Here is a 17762-nt window from a genome sequence, read left to right on the forward strand (position 1 = left end):
AGAGCAGTGCGAGAGCGGCGATCGCGAGTTGTTTACACATGGATGCAGGGTGCACGGACTGCAGTCCGGGCGCCGATGAGCCCGAACTGTGCGCTTGTGGCCACGGCAAATGGACTCAAAAACTGTGAAAATTGCTCTGCAAACTGGTGAATGAGGCACGTACGCGTAAAAAAGTCACCGAGAAGCCACGCACGCGATCGCCTCGAGTAATTCTGCATCGTATACATATGCGCGTCGCATCTCTCCGTGCATGCGCGCAAAGTGATGATTGAATCGACACACAAATAAACGTGACCCGGCCTGCTCGACTCATCAGCAGCCAGTGGAATTTGCGACGCCAAAGTGACAGGGAGAAAAAAAAATGAAGAAGCCAGCTGCGCGCTGGGAGAAAACAAAAACAAAGGAAGTGCCATCAGCACTCGGTGTTCCCAGGTGGTCTCCCTCCCACGTACTGACCGAGCCCAATGCTGCTTAGCTTCGGTGATCGGACGAGAACCGGCGTATTCAGCATGGTATGGCCGATTTCTTATTTTTTTTTTCAGTAACAAAAAACCTTTATTTACACATATATGTACAAGGCTGCAACTCAACCTATAGCCGAGTGCATTGATTGCTTCTCGTGTTAATGTCGGCCATGGAAACGTGAGGGGAGTTTGAGCACAATAGAGAATTATTTCGAGAGGTCTGGATATAAAGGGCAGAAAAAATGTAACATATAAGCCTAAAATTCGCCATTGTAGGTCAAAAAGAACCCCCCCCCCCAAAAAAAAAAAAAAAAGAAAAAACACTTGGGCAACGCTGCGTGAAGCATCAGCGGCACCCAAACCGTTCGTACTGGCGTGTCTTGAAGACCATCACAGCGCGGCAGCCTCGCTGTAGTTGCTCCTGCAGGCTTTCGTCGGTGCCAGAGGACTCAAGTGCACTCACTGTCCACTCTGTTTTCTCCAATAGGTGCCGCCACGCTGGTTTCGGCCAACGCACACACTCCACCACATCCACGCGCGCACGCCAGAGGGAAATGCAACGCAAGCACTATCACAATGTCTCGAAGCTCTGGACGATCACAAGACGCGTCGAGACACAAGAGCCCTGGCCATGTGACTTCCAAATCAGTGGCGAAAAATCCCCGTACTTCGTCCCAGAAGATGTGCGCCGTGTTGCATTCCATAAAGACATGTTGAGCGGTCTCCCGTCGACCACACAGGAGACAGTTTGCGCCCCATGGTAGGAAGAAACCCCGCTCTTCCTGACGAGCTTTCACGGGCAGAACTCCCGTGTGGAAACGGAAGAAGAAATCCTTGGAGCCTGTTGGAACGGGCAGCCTCCTGAGTCGCTTGAGGACATCAGTCCTGCCCACCCCTATGGGTGGTTGTCGATATACTGGAGGTTGCAGAAATTGTGCCAGCAAGTCCCAGTAAAGCTTTCTCGGCTTTACTGCGAGCAGGTACTCCCACGAAAAAAGCCCTTGCAGCAGCGCCAGGGACTGCGCTACCTCTTTGTAGAAGGCTGTGGCTCTCATGCCGTGACCTATTGGCTTAGTTGTGGCCAACCAAGGGGCCAAGTGCGCCGAGCCTAGATATTGCGTGGCCGCGCGAAGAAAATTATCCTTTTGGCCTCGAAAGAAAATGAGCCTTTGACTACAAGTTTAAGTTCTATGTTCACTAAGCCCAGTCCGCCTCGCTCCATGCTCCAGAAGAGATTGCTTCGGCGCATGGGCTCTGCCGTAGAGCGCCAGACGAAGACTGCCCATGATCTGTGTAGCCTGCCCACGGAGCCCCTGTCAATTGTGGTCACTCTGGCAGAGTATAGTACCGCCGGGTAAACCACCGCGTTGCATATGTAGGCTCTCGTGAACATGGCTATGTGTCTCGGCCGCCATGGGTCTAGCTTCCTTTCAGCGGCAACTAGTTTGGGTTGCCACCTGTTCAGGATCGCTTTGCTAATATCTAGATTAACGCCAAGATATTCATCAATTTTTCCCGTCCATTCTACTCCAAAGAGTTGGCGGGGCTTCCTCTCCAGTCTCCCAACCAGGCGCCTTGCGATTTTTTTAAATTTAGTTCGGCTCCAGAAAATCGACAGAAGGAGTTTGCCAATCGAATCACCTCCCCCACTTGTTGTTGGGATGTGCAAATGAAGGCATCATCGTCCGCGTATGCGAGGACGCGCAGTTCTTGGCCGCCGAGATCTAGACCCTTGATGGTTTTGGACGCAAGTACCATGCGACATAGAGGTTTCAGATACAAGGCGAAGAGAACGGGCGACATCGGACACCCTTGTCGTACTGATCTATTCACCTGTATTGGCGCGCCTGGTATACCGTTAAGGACGATTGCAGTACTAATTTCAGTGTAACAAATTTTGAGCCAATCTATAATGTCGTCACCTTCCTCGCACTGCTCAAGAAGAGAAAAGAGGAAAGCCCGGTCAACCTGATCAAACGCCTTCCTCAAATCGATCTGGAGAATGGCCAAAGGAAGGAGCCCTACATCCGCAGCCTCGCGGACCGTCCTCATGCGGTGAAAGTTGGTGTTTATGGAGCGCCCTTTGAAGCCGCATGTTTGATGCTCCCCCACCACGGTGCTGAGGGCGGTCTCGAGTCGACGAGCGAGAGCTCTAGCCAGAATCTTATAGTCCGTGGAAAGTAGACTGATTGGCCTGAAATCTGCTACGTCGGGGGTTGATTCGGGGGAAGGTTTCTTAGGAATCAGGACTAAATTACTGCGCCGCATAGAAGGAGGGAGAAATTTTCGTTTCCTTATATCCTCGAACACCTCAGCTAGTATTGGGCTGAGTTCATTTCTAAAACATTGGTAAAATTCGGTTGTTATGCCGTCCGGTCCGGGTGATTTATTCTTAGGGAGTTTTGCGATTACGCGCTCTATCTCGTCCGCAGTCAATGAGGAGTTTGTTGCCTCCCTAATCTCCTGAGGAACTTTGGGCAGTTCGCTCAAGACTTCGGATGGCATGGGATCCAGCGGTTTTCCGGCCTGGAAAAGCTTGCGATAGTAGTCATCGAAGGCCTGCGCCACTTCACCATGCCCTCGCGCAGCGGTGCCGCTGTTAATAACCTCCCGTATAGTAACCCGTGCAGCCTGCTCCCGTTCAAAGGCACAAAAGAGTTTTGATGGCTGCGCCTCGTACTGCACTCTTTGCTCCCGACTGCGGACGAGTGCGCCCCAATAACGCCGTTCTAGTTCTGATCGAAGTTCCTCTTTAACTTTCCGAATGTCATCAGAAAATTCTCCCGGCATCTCTTCGTTGGCCTCGACAAGGCCCTGAAGGGTGCCTGTGAGGTGCCGGATTTTAGCTTTGGCGGATGCGGCAATTTTTGTTCCGATCTCTGTGGCAATGGTTTTGACTTTTGTTTTAAATAACTCCCACTCTACTGCATTAACCGATCCAGACTTAAGCCTAGGAATATCTTTATTTACTTTATCCAAGAACTCTTCGTTGCAAAGGATAGTCGAGTTCATTATCCACCGTCTTTCCACTGTTTTTCCTGTTCGACATGTTAAGGCACCCAGCACGCACGAGACCAGGCTATGATCAGAGAAACACACAGGAGTGACGGTGTAGCTGCGGACGCGATGGAGCGCCTCACCGCAGACATAGATGCGATCGAGGCGAGCCTGCGCTGTGCCGCGCCAGCGGGTGTAGCGCGCAGTCGACCCCGTTCGTCCGAGCGCCACGTCCACCAGGTCAGAATCTCGCAGGACCTCTCTTAATACCCGCGCCGACACATCCACACCGCCTCCCCCGCCCGCTCTGTCACTCGTGCTGAGTATGCAGTTAAAATCGCCTCCGAAGTATAAGATTCCGGGGACAAGCAGAAAAGGACGGAGAGATCGAAAGAGCTCGGACCGTGCCGCTGTCTCATTTGGGGCGTAGACACACACAAAGCGAGTCAGCTCCCTCCCCACAAGGGCATCAACGAGACAAAAACGCCCGTCCGCTCCCAGCTCGCAGTCAACAATAGTGACGTTATCGTTTTTCCTAATGAGAATGGCGGTGCCTCCTGCTCTTGAAGTCGTGATTGTATGGAAACACCAGAATTGAGCTCCAAAGTAACGAACGAAGAATTTAGCATCATCCGGACTTGAAATTTTGGTCTCTTGTAAAAGAGCAACGTCTACACTGTTTTCATTAATTAAATCGAGAAGCCATCTTTTCCTTTTTGTTTTTATAAGGCTCACCACGTTAATGGTGGCCACTTTAAGCGGCAGCTGGGAGGGATCCATTGTGGGGGGAAAGCTTACCGGACTGGTGGCATGCGACCCACGCTACCACCTACCGAAGTTCCCCTCTCCACCTCGCAAGGGTGGCTGGCGGCTGCAAGGGCTTTCCTCGTCACGCGGCGGCCTTCTCTCTTCCCCTCCTTGACATTGGGCTCGTCAATGACATCGGTGGGGTTGGTGTTGCTTTTCTCGGACCTGTCGTCTCTGCTACTTTCCGCAGTTCGCCTTCCTTCCGTTGTCGTTCCCTCCGTGTTTCCCCCTTCCTCTCTCTCAAGTTGTCGGCGGTCCTGTTGTTTAGAGACCGGCTCATCTGATTCCGGTCCCTGAGGCCCCTCGACGTCGTTCGAGAGAGCTGCAGGTTCATCGACCTCCCTGATCGCAGTGGCATCTATGGTGCTGGGTTCGTCCAGCGTCTCGGTTCGCTCCTCCTGCTGCGCGGCGGCCGCTTCCGAGTTAGCGCTGCTGCAGGCCCGACCATCAAGGGGAGAAGGAGACCCAGCTTCCCCGAGAGTTGGAATCGCTACTTTTTGTGAGGCGAAAATGGAGGCGTCGGTCAATGCACCCGCCGGGCTATCAACGTCTGGTGGCGATTCCATGGTAGTCGCCATCTTTTCCATGTCCTCTGCGTCCATGAAATCATCCAACGGTTGCTTCGCAACCCCACGCCTCGTTCTGGCTGCATAAGACTGCGTGCAGTCTTCCTCGCGGTGTCCGATGGAGCGACAGGCCTGACACCAGGGAGCCCTGCACTGCCTGCGTAGGTGTCCGGTCTGTCGACATCTCAAACAAAGCGGTGCTCTGCCGGGCACGGCGATCAGGACCGGGCAGCCGTAGATAGTCACCTGGTGGGGTATTTCATCGAGTGATGTCGGTTCCCTTGGTGCGATCTGAACTATTCGGGTGCTGGAACCGATATGCTCCAGGCCCGGCCGGCGCCACTTTTCGCGTCGCACCCCTTTCACCTCACCGAAGCGGTGAAAATGGTGTATTAGCACCTCGTCAGGGATTTGGGGCGGGATCCAGTGGACTTCCACATCCTTCTCCTGCTGATTCGGATTAATCACCAGACATTTCCTGTTCTTTACAAATATTTCCGTCTTTGCACTTAACACTTCCATGTCATGTGGCGTCTTGAAAGTGAGCATCCAAACATGATTAAATTGGAAAACTCCTAGGTTGGTAACTGTCATCATGTCAATGAGCTCCGAGAGCGCCGCCGCGACATCATCGATTTTGTAGGGACGGACAGATGGGTCACAATGTAAGAAAATAGAGTTTTCACTCAGCTTGCCTGTTGGTAGCGTTGGCAGCAAAATCCTGTATTCCGGGACGAAGGAAGAACCATGGGGCGCCGGGGAAAACTGGTTTGGCGCGTACGCGCCGGCCGCTCCTGAGGAGCCCGTTTTCTCCATGACCTCTCCCTCCGAGTGCGACGGGGAGACTGTTCATGGTAGGGCCGATCATCATGGTAGGGCCGATGGCGAGAAACAGTCGTTTCGAGAGGCTTATGTACTGTTTCAACGCCTCTGACTACACATGCAGCTAAGCGCTGTCTTTGTTATGAGGCACCGAGTGTTCATTTACATGTTCTGAACTGTTTCCAGCCATTCTGACGAACCAAGCGTGCTTTGGCACTCCAAAAATTGAAGACCAGTGCGTGAGCGGCGATCGCGAGTTGTTTACACATGGATGCAGGGTGCACGGACTGCAGTCCGGGCGCCGAGGAGCCCGAACTGTGCGCTTGTGGCCACGGCAAATGGTCTCAAAAACTGTGAAAATTGCTCTGCAAACTGGTGAATGAGGCACGTACGCGTCAAACTGACACCGAGAAGCCACGCACGCGATCGCCTCGAGTAATTCTGCACCGTATACATGTGCGCATCGCATCTCTCCGTGCATGCGCGAAGTGATGATTGAATCGACACACAAATAAACGTGACCCGGCCTGCTCGACTCATCAGCAGCCAGTGGAACTTGCGACGCCAAAGTGACAGGGAGAAAAAAAAATGAAGAAGCCAGCTGCGCGCTGGGAGAAAACAAGAACAAAGGAAGTGTCATCAGCACACGGTGTTCCCAGGTGGTCTCCCTCCCAAGTACTGACCGAGCCCAATGCTGCTTAGCTTCGGTAATCGGACGAGAACCGCCGTATTCATCATGGTAGGGCCGATGGCGAGAAACAGTCGTTTCGAGAGGCTTATGTACTGTTTTAACGCCTCTGACCACACACGCAGCTAAGCGGTCTCTTTGTTATGAGGCACCGAGTGTTCATTTACATGTTCTGAGCTGTTTCCAGCCATTCTGACGAACCGAGCGTGCTTTGGCACTCCAAAAATTGAAGACCAGTGCGTGAGCGGCGATCGCGAGTTGTTTACACATGGATGCAGGGTGCAAGGACTGCAGTCCGGGTGCCGATGAGCCCGAACTGTGCGCTTGTGGCCACGGCAAATGGTCTCAAAAATTGTGAAAATTGCTCTGCAAACTGGTGAATGAGGCACGTACGCGTCAAACTGACACCGAGAAGCCACGCACGCGATCGCCTCGAGTAATTCTGCACCGTATACATGTGCGCATCGCATCTCTCCGTGCATGCGCGAAGTGATGATTGAATCGACACACAAATAAACGTGACCCGGCCTGCTTGGCTCATCAGCAGCCAGTGGAATTTGCGACGCCAAAGTGACAGGGAGAAAATAAATGGAGAAGCCAGCCGCGGGCTGGGAGAAAACAAAAACAAAAGAAGTGCCATCAGCACTCGGTGTTCCCAGGTGGTCTCCCTCCAAATTACTGACCGAGCACAATGCTGCTTAGCTTCGGTGATCGGACGAGAACCGCCGTATTCATCATGGTAGGGCCGACGGCGAGAAACAGTCGTTTTGAGAGGCTTATGTACTGTTTTAACGCCTCTGACCACACACGCCGCTAAGCGGTCTCTTTGTTATGAGGCACCGAGTGTTCATTTACATGTTCTGAGCTGTTTCCAGCCATTCTGACGAACCGAGCGTGCTTTGGCACTCCAAAAATTGAAGACCAGTGCGAGAGCGGCGATCGCGAGTTGTTTACACATGGATGCAGGGTGCAAGGACTGCAGTCCGGGCGCCGATGAGCCCGAACTGTGCGCTTGTGGCCACGGCAAATGGTCTCAAAAATTGTGAAAATTGCTCTGCAAACTGGTGAATGAGGCACGTACGCGTCAAACTGACACCGAGAAGCCACGCACGCGATCGCCTCGAGTAATTCTGCACCGTATACATGTGCGCATCGCATCTCTCCGTGCATGCGCGAAGTGATGATTGAATCGACACACAAATAAACGTGACCCGGCCTGCTTGGCTCATCAGCAGCCAGTGGAACTTGCGACGCCAAAGTGACAGGGAGAAAAAAAAATGAAGAAGCCAGCTGCGCGCTGGGAGAAAACAAGAACAAAGGAAGTGTCATCAGCACACGGTGTTCCCAGGTGGTCTCCCTCCCAAGTACTGACCGAGCACAATGCTGCTTAGCTTCGGTGATCGGACGAGAACCGCCGTATTCATCATGGTAGGGCCGACGGCGAGAAACAGTCGTTTTGAGAGGCTTATGTACTGTTTTAACGCCTCTGACCACACACGCCGCTAAGCGGTCTCTTTGTTATGAGGCACCGAGTGTTCATTTACATGTTCTGAGCTGTTTCCAGCCATTCTGACGAACCGAGCGTGCTTTGGCACTCCAAAAATTGAAGACCAGTGCGAGAGCGGCGATCGCGAGTTGTTTACACATGGATGCAGGGTGCAAGGACTGCAGTCCGGGCGCCGATGAGCCCGAACTGTGCGCTTGTGGCCACGGCAAATGGACTCAAAAACTGTGAAAATTGCTCTGCAAACTGGTGAATGAGGCACGTACGCGTAAAAAAGTCACCGAGAAGCCACGCACGCGATCGCCTCGAGTAATTCTGCATCGTATACATATGCGCGTCGCATCTCTCCGTGCATGCGCGCAAAGTGATGATTGAATCGACACACAAATAAACGTGACCCGGCCTGCTCGACTCATCAGCAGCCAGTGGAATTTGCGACGCCAAAGTGACAGGGAGAAAAAAAAATGAAGAAGCCAGCTGCGCGCTGGGAGAAAACAAAAACAAAGGAAGTGCCATCAGCACTCGGTGTTCCCAGGTGGTCTCCCTCCCACGTACTGACCGAGCCCAATGCTGCTTAGCTTCGGTGATCGGACGAGAACCGGCGTATGCATCATGGTAGGGCCGATGGCGAGAAACAGTCGTTTCGAGAGGCTTATGTACTGTTTTAACGCCTCTGACTACACATGTAGCTATGCGCTGTCTTTGTTATGAGGCACCGAGTGTTCATTTACATGTTCTGAGCTGTTTCCAGCCATTCTGACGAACCGAGAGCGCTGTGGCACTCCAAAAATTGAAGAGCAGTGCGAGAGCGGCGATCGCGAGTTGTTTACACATGGATGCAGGGTGCACGGACTGCAGTCCGGGCGCCGATGAACCCGAACTGTGCGCTTGTGGCCACGGCAAATGGTCTCAAAAACTGTGAAAATTGCTCTGCAAACTGGTGAATGAGGCACGTACGCGTCAAACTGTCACCGAGAAGCCACGCAAGCGATCGCCTGAGTAATTCTGCACCGTATACATATGCGCGTCGCATCTCTCCGTGCATGCGCGCAAAGTGATGATTGAATCGACACACAAATAAACGTGACCCGGCCTGCTCGGCTCATCAGCAGCCAGTGGAATTTGCGACGCCAAAGTGACAGGGAGAAAAAAAAATGAAGAAGCCAGCTGCGCGCTGGGAGAAAACAAGAACAAAGGAAGTGTCATCAGCACACGGTGTTCCCAGGTGGTCTCCCTCCCAAGTACTGACCGAGCCCAATGCTGCTTAGCTTCGGTGATCGGACGAGAACCGGCGTATTCAGCATGGTATGGCCGATTTCTTATTTTTTTTTTCAGTAACAAAAAACCTTTATTTACACATATATGTACAAGGCTGCAACTCAACCTATAGCCGAGTGCAATGATTGCTTCTCGTGTTAATGTCGGCCATGGAAACGTGAGGGGAGTTTGAGCACAATAGAGAATTATTTCGAGAGGTCTGGAAATAAAGGGCAGAAAAAATGTAACATATAAGCCTAAAATTCGCCATTGTAGGTCAAAAAGAACCCCCCCCCCCAAAAAAAAAAAAAGAAAAAACACTTGGGCAACGCTGCGTGAAGCATCAGCGGCACCCAAACCGTTCGTACTGGCGTGTCTTGAAGACCATCACAGCGCGGCAGCCTCGCTGTAGTTGCTCCTGCAGGCTTTCGTCGGTGCCAGAGGACTCAAGTGCACTCACTGTCCACTCTGTTTTCTCCAATAGGTGCCGCCACGCTGGTTTCGGCCAACGCACACACTCCACCACATCCACGCGCGCACGCCAGAGGGAAATGCAACGCAAGCACTATCACAATGTCTCGAAGCTCTGGACGATCACAAGACGCGTCGAGACACAAGAGCCCTGGCCATGTGACTTCCACATCAGTGGCGAAAAATCCCCGTACTTCGTCCCAGAAGATGTGCGCCGTGTTGCATTCCATAAAGACATGTTGAGCGGTCTCCCGTCGACCACACAGGAGACAGTTTGCGCCCCATGGTAGGAAGAAACCCCGCTCTTCCTGACGAGCTTTCACGGGCAGAACTCCCGTGTGGAAACGGAAGAAGAAATCCTTGGAGCCTGTTGGAACGGGCAGCCTCCTGAGTCGCTTGAGGACATCAGTCTTGCCCACCCCTATGGGTGGTTGTCGATATACTGGAGGTTGCAGAAATTGTGCCAGCAAGTCCCAGTAAAGCTTTCTCGGCTTTACTGCGAGCAGGTACTCCCACGAAAAAAGCCCTTGCAGCAGCGCCAGGGACTGCGCTACCTCTTTGTAGAAGGCTGTGGCTCTCATGCCGTGACCTATTGGCTTAGTTGTGGCCAACCAAGGGGCCAAGTGCGCCGAGCCTAGATATTGCGTGGCCGCGCGAAGAAAATTATCCTTTTGGCCTCGAAAGAAAATGAGCCTTTGACTACAAGTTTAAGTTCTATGTTCACTAAGCCCAGTCCGCCTCGCTCCATGCTCCAGAAGAGATTGCTTCGGCGCATGGGCTCTGCCGTAGAGCGCCAGACGAAGACTGCCCATGATCTGTGTAGCCTGCCCACGGAGCCCCTGTCAATTGTGGTCACTCTGGCAGAGTATAGTACCGCCGGGTAAACCACCGCGTTGCATATGTAGGCTCTCGTGAACATGGCTATGTGTCTCGGCCGCCATGGGTCTAGCTTCCTTTCAGCGGCAACTAGTTTGGGTTGCCACCTGTTCAGGATCGCTTTGCTAATATCTAGATTAACGCCTAGATATTCATCAATTTTTCCCGTCCATTCTACTCCAAAGAGTTGGCGGGGCTTCCCTCTCCAGTCTCCCAACCAGGCGCCTTGCGATTTTTTAAAATTTAGTTCGGCTCCAGAAAATCGACAGAAGGAGTTTGCCAATCGAATCACCTCCCCCACTTGTTGTTGGGATGTGCAAATGAAGGCATCATCGTCCGCGTATGCGAGGACGCGCAGTTCTTGGCCGCCGAGATCTAGACCCTTGATGGTTTTGGACGCAAGTACCATGCGACATAGAGGTTCCAGATACAAGGCGAAGAGAACGGGCGACATCGGACACCCTTGTCGTACTGATCTATTCACCTGTATCGGCGCGCCTGGTATACCGTTAAGGACGATTGCAGTACTAATTTCAGTGTAAGAAATTTTGAGCCAATCTATAATGTCGTCACCTTCCTCGCACTGCTCAAGAAGAGAAAAGAGGAAAGCCCGGTCAACCTGATCAAACGCCTTCCTCAAATCGATCTGGAGAATGGCCAAAGGAAGGAGCCCTACATCCGCAGCCTCGCGGACCGTCCTCATGCGGTGAAAGTTGGTGTTTATGGAGCGCCCTTTGAAGCCGCATGTTTGATGCTCCCCCACCACGGTGCTGAGGGCGGTCTCGAGTCGACGAGCGAGAGCTCTAGCCAGAATCTTATAGTCCGTGGAAAGTAGACTGATTGGCCTGAAATCTGCTACGTCGGGGGTTGATTCGGGGGAAGGTTTCTTAGGAATCAGGACTAAATTACTGCGCCGCATAGAAGGAGGGAGAAATTTTCGTTTCCTTATATCCTCGAACACCTCAGCTAGTATTGGGCTGAGTTCATTTCTAAAACATTGGTAAAATTCGGTTGTTATGCCGTCCGGTCCGGGTGATTTATTCTTAGGGAGTTTTGCGATTACGCGCTCTATCTCGTCCGCAGTCAATGAGGAGTTTGTTGCCTCCCTAATCTCCTGAGGAACTTTGGGCAGTTCGCTCAAGACTTCGGATGGCATGGGATCCAGCGGTTTTCCGGCCTGGAAAAGCTTGCGATAGTAGTCATCGAAGGCCTGCGCCACTTCACCATGCCCTCGCGCAGCGGTGCCGCTGTTAATAACCTCCCGTATAGTAACCCGTGCAGCCTGCTCCCGTTCAAAGGCACAAAAGAGTTTTGATGGCTGCGCCTCGTACTGCACTCTTTGCTCCCGACTGCGGACGAGTGCGCCCCAATAACGCCGTTCTAGTTCTGATCGAAGTTCCTCTTTAACTTTCCGAATGTCATCAGAAAATTCTCCCGGCATCTCTTCGTTGGCCTCGACAAGGCCCTGAAGGGTGCCTGTGAGGTGCCGGATTTTAGCTTTGGCGGATGCGGCAATTTTTGTTCCGATCTCTGTGGCAATGGTTTTGACTTTTGTTTTAAATAACTCCCACTCTACTGCATTAACCGATCCAGACTTAAGCCTAGCAATATCTTTATTTACTTTATCCAAGAACTCTTCGTTGCAAAGGATAGTCGAGTTCATTATCCACCGTCTTTCCACTGTTTTTCCTGTTCGACATGTTAAGGCACCCAGCACGCACGAGACCAGGCTATGATCAGAGAAACACACAGGAGTGACGGTGTAGCTGCGGACGCGATGGAGCGCCTCACCGCAGACATAGATGCGATCGAGGCGAGCCTGCGCTGTGCCGCGCCAGCGGGTGTAGCGCGCAGTCGAGCCCGTTCGTCCGAGCGCCACGTCCACCAGGTCAGAATCTCGCAGGACCTCTCTTAATACCCGCGCCGACACATCCACACCGCCTCCCCCGCCCGCTCTGTCACTCGTGCTGAGTATGCAGTTAAAATCGCCTCCGAAGTATAAGATTCCGGGGACAAGCAGAAAAGGACGGAGAGATCGAAAGAGCTCGGACCGTGCCGCTGTCTCATTTGGGGCGTAGACACACACAAAGCGAGTCAGCTCCCTCCCCACAAGGGCATCAACGAGACAAAAACGCCCGTCCGCTCCCAGCTCGCAGTCAACAATAGTGACGTTATCGTTTTTCCTAATGAGAATGGCGGTGCCTCCTGCTCTTGAAGTCGTGATTGTATGGAAACACCAGAATTGAGCTCCAAAGTAACGAACGAAGAATTTAGCATCATCCGGACTTGAAATTTTGGTCTCTTGTAAAAGAGCAACGTCTACACTGTTTTCATTAATTAAATCGAGAAGCCATCTTTTCCTTTTTGTTTTTATAAGGCTCACCACGTTAATGGTGGCCACTTTAAGCGGCAGCTGGGAGGGATCCATTGTGGGGGGAAAGCTTACCGGACTGGTGGCATGCGACCCACGCTACCACCTACCGAAGTTCCCCTCTCCACCTCGCAAGGGTGGCTGGCGGCTGCAAGGGCTTTCCTCGTCACGCGGCGGCCTTCTCTCTTTCCCTCCTTGACATTGGGCTCGTCAATGACATCGGTGGGGTTGGTGTTGCTTTTCTCGGACCTGTCGTCTCTGCTACTTTCCGCAGTTCGCCTTCCTTCCGTTGTCGTTCCCTCCGTGTTTCCCCCTTCCTCTCTCTCAAGTTGTCGGCGGTCCTGTTGTTTAGAGACCGGCTCATCTGATTCCGGTCCCTGAGGCCCCTCGACGTCGTTCGAGAGAGCTGCAGGTTCATCGACCTCCCTGATCGCAGTGGCATCTATGGTGCTGGGTTCGTCCAGCGTCTCGGTTCGCTCCTCCTGCTGCGCGGCGGCCGCTTCCGAGTTAGCGCTGCTGCAGGCCCGACCATCAAGGGGAGAAGGAGACCCAGCTTCCCCGAGAGTTGGAATCGCTACTTTTTGTGAGGCGAAAATGGAGGCGTCGGTCAATGCACCCGCCGGGCTATCAACGTCTGGTGGCGATTCCATGGTAGTCGCCATCTTTTCCATGTCCTCTGCGTCCATGAAATCATCCAACGGTTGCTTCGCAACCCCACGCCTCGTTCTGGCTGCATAAGACTGCGTGCAGTCTTCCTCGCGGTGTCCGATGGAGCGACAGGCCTGACACCAGGGAGCCCTGCACTGCCTGCGTAGGTGTCCGGTCTGTCGACATCTCAAACAAAGCGGTGCTCTGCCGGGCACGGCGATCAGGACCGGGCAGCCGTAGATAGTCACCTGGTGGGGTATTTCATCGAGTGATGTCGGTTCCCTTGGTGCGATCTGAACTATTCGGGTGCTGGAACCGATATGCTCCAGGCCCGGCCGGCGCCACTTTTCGCGTCGCACCCCTTTCACCTCACCGAAGCGGTGAAAATGGTGTATTAGCACCTCGTCAGGGATTTGGGGCGGGATCCAGTGGACTTTCACATCCTTCTCCTGCTGATTCGGATTAATCACCAGACATTTCCTGTTCTTTACAAATATTTCCGTCTTTGCACTTAACACTTCCATGTCATGTGGCGTCTTGAAAGTGAGCATCCAAACATGATTAAATTGGAAAACTCCTAGGTTGGTAACTGTCATCATGTCAATGAACTCCGAGAGCGCCGCCGCGACATCATCGATTTTGTAGGGACGGACAGATGGGTCACAATGTAAGAAAATAGAGTTTTCACTCAGCTTGCCTGTTGGTAGCGTTGGCAGCAAAATCCTGTATTCCGGGACGAAGGAAGAACCATGGGGCGCCGGGGAAAACTGGTTTGGCGCGTACGCGCCGGCCGCTCCTGAGGAGCCCGTTTTCTCCATGACCTCTCCCTCCGAGTGCGACGGGGAGACTGTTCATGGTAGGGCCGATCATCATGGTAGGGCCGATGGCGAGAAACAGTCGTTTCGAGAGGCTTATGTACTGTTTCAACGCCTCTGACTACACATGCAGCTAAGCGCTGTCTTTGTTATGAGGCACCGAGTGTTCATTTACATGTTCTGAACTGTTTCCAGCCATTCTGACGAACCAAGCGTGCTTTGGCACTCCAAAAATTGAATAGCAGTGTGAGAGCGGCGATCGCGAGTTGTTTACACATGGATGCAGGGTGCACGGACTGCAGTCCGGGCGCCGAGGAGCCCGAACTGTGCGCTTGTGGCCACGGCAAATGGTCTCAAAAACTGTGAAAATTGCTCTGCAAACTGGTGAATGAGGCACGTACGCGTCAAACTGTCACCGAGAAGCCACGCACGCGATCGCCTCGAGTAATTCTGCATCGTATACATATGCGCGTCGCATCTCTCCGTGCATGCGCGCAAAGTGATGATTGAATCGACACACAAATAAACGTGACCCGGCCTGCTCGACTCATCAGCAGCCAGTGGAATTTGCGACGCCAAAGTGACAGGGAGAAAAAAAAAATGAAGAAGGCAGCTGCGCGCTGGGAGAAAACAAGAACAAAGGAAGTGTCATCAGCACACGGTGTTCCCAGGTGGTCTCCCTCCCAAGTACTGACCGAGCCCAATGCTGCTTAGCTTCGGTAATCGGACGAGAACCGCCGTATTCATCATGGTAGGGCCGATGGCGAGAAACAGTCGTTTCGAGAGGCTTATGTACTGTTTTAACGCCTCTGACCACACACGCAGCTAAGCGGTCTCTTTGTTATGAGGCACCGAGTGTTCATTTACATGTTCTGAGCTGTTTCCAGCCATTCTGACGAACCGAGCGTGCTTTGGCACTCCAAAAATTGAAGACCAGTGCGTGAGCGGCGATCGCGAGTTGTTTACACATGGATGCAGGGTGCAAGGACTGCAGTCCGGGCGCCGATGAGCCCGAACTGTGCGCTTGTGGCCACGGCAAATGGTCTCAAAAATTGTGAAAATTGCTCTGCAAACTGGTGAATGAGGCACGTACGCGTCAAACTGACACCGAGAAGCCACGCACGCGATCGCCTCGAGTAATTCTGCACCGTATACATGTGCGCATCGCATCTCTAAGTGCATGCGCGCAAAGTGATGATTGAATCGACACACAAATAAACGCGACCCGGCCTGCTCGGCTCATCAGCAGCCAGTGGAATTTGCGACGCCAAAGTGACAGGGAGAAAAAAAAATGAAGAAGCCAGCTGCGCGCTGGGAGAAAACAAAAACAAAGGAAGTGCCATCAGCACTCGGTGTTCCCAGGTGGTCTCCCTCCCAAGTACTGACCGAGCCCAATGCTGCTTAGCTTCGGTGATCGGACGAGAACCGGCGTATTCAGCATGGTATGGCCGATGGCGAGAAACAGTCGTTTCGAGAGGCTTATGTACTGTTTTAACGCCTCTGACTACACATGCAGCTTAGCGCTGTCTTTGTTATGAGGCACCGAGTGTTCATTTACATGTTCTGAGCTGTTTCCAGCCATTCTGACGATCCGAGCGCGCTTTGGCACTCCAAAAATTGAAGACCAGTGCGAGAGCGGCGATCGCGAGTTGTTTACACATGGATGCAGGGTGCAAGGACTGCAGTCCGGGCGCCGATGAGCCCGAACTGTGCACTTGTGGCCACGGCAAATGGTCTCAAAAACTGTGAAAATTGCACTGCAAACTGGTGAATGAGGCACGTACGCGTCAAACTGACACCAAGGAGCTGTGCTATCGCCCACACGTTTCAACATAGCCATGCGTGGACTTCCAGAAAAGGTAAAGAAAATAAAAGACATAAAATGCAGCCTATATGGGGATGACATAACCATTTGGACAAACAAAGGGAGCTATGCTGAAATCGAGCAAAAAACAAGAGGCGGCAACAACACTGTACAATATGCAAAAGAGAGGGGCATGAAATGTTCCTCAGAAAAATTGGAGTTGTTTATATACAATCCGAAACACCTAAGGCAAAAAGAACAAGCGGATGTAAATATAGAAGTGGAGGGACAAGCAGTCCCGAAAGTCGAGCAAATGAGGGTGCTAGGAATGGTCCTCCAAACGAACGGGTGCAACGGAGAAACGATAAAGAAACTGGAAGGACAGGTCATACAAAGAACAAGCCTTACAAGAAGAATAGCTAATAAAAAAGGAGGCCTTAATGAAAGTAACCTATTAAGGCTTATACAAACTTTCGTAATAAGCAGGGTCGGGTATGCCACGTCATACTTAGACCTGAAAAATGGCCGAAAAAGACAGGATCGATAGCATGATCAGAAAATGCATTAAAAGAGCACTACACCTTCCGACATGCACCGCCCCCGGACAGGCTAATGGTGCTGAAAATATACAACACCTTAGATGAAATAATTGAGGCAACACTAGCTACACAACTAAGAAGGCTAGAGAAAATTAAGGGTGGAAGGAACATATTAAGGGAAATAGGTATACAACCGAAGGAATACTGGGACACGACAGAGGAAATGAGAGCGGAGGTCCGTAAACGAATCCATATTCCCCTATTACCAAAGAACATGCACCCTGAAGAGAGAAAAGGGCCGAAACATAGAAACGGAGATTCGAGACGGAAAATTAGGTAGAACTGCATATGTTGACGCTGCATACTGCGGCAAAGGAAAAATGAATGCTGTCGTACTCAATGGCAAGCGAGAAATTGTTACAGCAGTGTCTATAAAAACAAAATCAATACTGACAGCGGAAGAGGCTGCAATAGCACTGGCTCTTGCTCAGACCGAGGCAAAATACATAGTCAGTGACAGCAAAAAGTGCAATCAGGAGCTACGCCGCTCTAGTAATAGGAAAGATCGCTGGTAGAATTCTCAATCAAAAGCGAACAAAAAGAGACGTCACCCTTGTTTGGACGCCAGCCCGCGCAGGCGTGCCCCGAAACGAGGCGGCACACAAACTAGCCCGAGATCTCACACACCGGGCTGGGGGAGTGCCACCGGAGCAAGGTAAACAAGAGGACCTGATCAACTATAGCGAAATAACAATGCACGGCAGACTGAGCAGGAGGGTCCTACCACCACTAGACCCCACGTTAGGCAAAGAGGAAGCAGTAGCATGCAGAAAGCTACAGACAAATACATACCCGAACCCAGTTCTTGTCAACCATATATGGCCAGAAATACGATCAGACCTATGTTCATTATGTAAGGAAAGGGGAATTTTAGATCACATAATATGGGAATGTGCGAAGTCACCAGGCAGGGATAAGAATATAACTATAAGACACCCGGGAGACCCATCTGTGAAGCTCAGACCCAAGAGTCCAAAGAGAAATTGTTCGACTGGCCGAAGATGCCGCCGAAGTCCAAGAACTACCGGCCTGCATCTGAGGCGGCTGTCCCACTTTCCGGGTATAACCCCCGG

At 52.1% G+C, this 17762-nt stretch overlaps 1 non-coding gene and 7 pseudogenes across 1 annotated transcript; all 8 read right to left on the reverse strand.

Moving 5' to 3' along the window:
* Window positions 1–407: 407 nt before the first annotated feature.
* Window positions 408–526, reverse strand: LOC146192914 (5S ribosomal RNA; annotated as a pseudogene).
* A 5764-nt stretch (window positions 527–6290) lies between these two features.
* On the reverse strand, window positions 6291–6409 carry LOC146192915 (5S ribosomal RNA; annotated as a pseudogene).
* Window positions 6410–6978: 569 nt separating this feature from the next.
* LOC146192916 (5S ribosomal RNA) lies at window positions 6979–7097 on the reverse strand (annotated as a pseudogene).
* Window positions 7098–7667: 570 nt separating this feature from the next.
* On the reverse strand, window positions 7668–7786 carry LOC146192917 (5S ribosomal RNA; annotated as a pseudogene).
* A 572-nt stretch (window positions 7787–8358) lies between these two features.
* LOC146192918 (5S ribosomal RNA) lies at window positions 8359–8477 on the reverse strand (annotated as a pseudogene).
* A 571-nt stretch (window positions 8478–9048) lies between these two features.
* On the reverse strand, window positions 9049–9167 carry LOC146192919 (5S ribosomal RNA; annotated as a pseudogene).
* A 5765-nt stretch (window positions 9168–14932) lies between these two features.
* Window positions 14933–15051, reverse strand: LOC146192920 (5S ribosomal RNA; annotated as a pseudogene).
* A 572-nt stretch (window positions 15052–15623) lies between these two features.
* On the reverse strand, window positions 15624–15742 carry LOC146192921 (5S ribosomal RNA). Its single transcript, XR_014707063.1, has one exon. It is a non-coding gene; the product is annotated as a 5S ribosomal RNA (ribosomal RNA).
* Window positions 15743–17762: the final 2020 nt, after the last annotated feature.

Source organism: Amblyomma maculatum, chromosome 4 (assembly GCF_055883805.1).
Source record: "Amblyomma maculatum isolate TAMU_Amacu chromosome 4, ASM5588380v1, whole genome shotgun sequence".
Classification (NCBI taxonomy): domain Eukaryota; kingdom Metazoa; phylum Arthropoda; class Arachnida; order Ixodida; family Ixodidae; genus Amblyomma; species Amblyomma maculatum.